This window comes from Dendrobium catenatum, unplaced genomic scaffold, assembly GCF_001605985.2.
Source record: "Dendrobium catenatum unplaced genomic scaffold, ASM160598v2 fragScaff_scaffold_880, whole genome shotgun sequence".
NCBI lineage: Eukaryota > Viridiplantae > Streptophyta > Magnoliopsida > Asparagales > Orchidaceae > Dendrobium > Dendrobium catenatum.
This window is the reverse complement of record NW_021319342.1, coordinates 104,993-107,369: the sequence shown is the minus strand read 5'-3', so window position 1 is coordinate 107,369 and position 2,377 is coordinate 104,993.

The window sequence follows — 2,377 nt, the reverse complement described above, 5'->3', positions numbered from 1 at the left end:
CACTTGTACCATTTGATGCCAATTTCTTAAGGAATATCACTAGTGCCAAAAAATATGAAAAAATTAGTGAAACTAAAACACAACAATAGAAATGTTATGGATAAGACGGTTTATGACTTGAGCTTATAACAATTCCTGAATAAATTCTTGACTATTGTAGGTAAAAATACACTTTCCAAAGATTTGAGTTATAACAATCAACCCACCTTAAAAAATGTCATCATCAACATTACCAAATTAAAATTCGTCAGAATAAATCTATGTAGATCTGTCTCATCTCAGATTTCTTCTCCCAAGTTGCCTCTCTAGCTGTCCTATGTTTTTATTGTATTTTGACCATATGAATCTGTTTGTTCCTTAATTTTTTAATATCGTACGCTAAAATCTTATCTAGCTCTTCTTTGTAGTGTAGACTTGGATGAACCTCCAGATCATCAGCAGATAATCTCTTTACAGAATCAGACCTATTTCCTTAGGGAAGATTCGAGACACTTGCGCTGCAACGCGCATAAATAAACTAATGCCATAGTATTGAAAGGTTCCTCTCTTGCGCTTGCTGACATGAACCATTATTTAATGAATTAATGTGTCACTTCAGTGGTAAATATTGGCCTACATAGTTACAACTATAATGTTGCGACGCTACTAACGGTTGAGCTCTACGATGTCTACGTGGCACTCCCTTAACTTACTTGCATTAGAATTTGTTGTCGCGACACCATGTTGTCAATGACTGAGTTTTGTGTTGCTAACTCCTCTGACACTGTGGTGCTATCGAATAGAGATTGGGTGCCGCCATTGTTATAACTCAAAGCCTTAGAAACTGTATTTTTACCTACAACAATCAAGAATTTATTCAGGAGTCATTATAGGCCCAAATCATAAACTGTCTTCTTCATAACATCTATATTATTGCATTTTATTTTCTCTAATTTTTTCATAATTTGTGGACACTGGTGAAATTTCTTAAGAAATTGACATCTAATAGTACAAGTGGGGGTTTTGGGACTGTCTTGTGTCCCTTTTGCAAACCAATTTTATTAAATTTTTTTAAATAAAATGAGTTTTTTATTAATATTTTTTTTATAATTTTTGACCCCAATAAAATTTTTTATGAATTTTTTACTGTAAACTAAATAGAATATTATTATTATATCATTATTTTATAAATATCTAAAGACACTTAATATTTAAACCATTTATATCCTTTTCTCCCATTCATTCCTATAACAGAGAAATAGTTTTGAGAAATGAGAAGGAAGAGAGGAGAGAGAAAGAAAGAAGCTAGGTTTTGGCAGCCGTAGAGCGATTTTCATCCGTCGGCCTAGTTGGGAAATTTTCTCGTCTCGAGATAGGTTATATTTTTCCCATTTAAGATTTTAAAATTTTGATTTTTTTTTGGATTTTTTCAATCAAATTTATAATCCTATTATCAAAAAATGATGATAACTTTACTTTGATAAAACTTTCACTGTGTAACTTATTATATATTATAGAGATTGTGATTATGAATGTTTTAAGTATATTTTAGAAATATTTTATGAGGTGATTTTGAAAAGCATCAATTTTTGCTTACTAAAAAATTATTTTGACATCCAAAAATAATGCTTCAGTTTAATTAAAACTTTAAAATAATGTTTTACACATTTTATGGTAATTTGGTTATGTTTAAAAATTATGAATTTTTATTCAGTAGTATTTATGTTGTCTACTGTTAGGACATTTTGAAAATTTTTTAATTCAGTCCAATTATGCTTTAATTAATTAAATGTATTGAAAAATATGTTGTAAAGTATTGTGATGTGACGTAGGTGTCAGTGGGCATCCGAGGTGGGATTCAATTATGACAACGCTAGTGGGCGACCGAGGTGGGATTCTTTTATGCCGGCATTAATGGGCGACTAAGGTAGGATTATGTTATGCAGGCACCAGTGGACAGCTGATGTGGGATTCTATTATACTGACCCTAGTGGGTGACCTAGGTGGGATTCTATTATGTGCCAATGGGCGGCCGAGGTGGTATTCTATTATGTTGGTGAGATTATGTTAACTAAGTGTTATTATACTAGAGCTAATGGGATATCGAGGTGGGATTTTGTTATGAAGTGTTTGCTTATAATTTAGTTTATTTCAGTATATTTAATTGTATTTAATTTTAGCATATAATTAAGTAAAGTAATCTCAGTTCTTTTGGTTTTGATTATTGATCTTTATTTTAGGCTATTATAGCCTACTGAGTTGTGTTAGCTCATTCCTACTTTTACTTTTATTTTTAGGCTCAAGGAAGGGTAAGGAGTGAGCTAAGTAGTTGGGAAAATATTATCTGATATGTATTGTAGGTATATTTTATTAGTTTAGAATTTTGCAGGCTTGGATT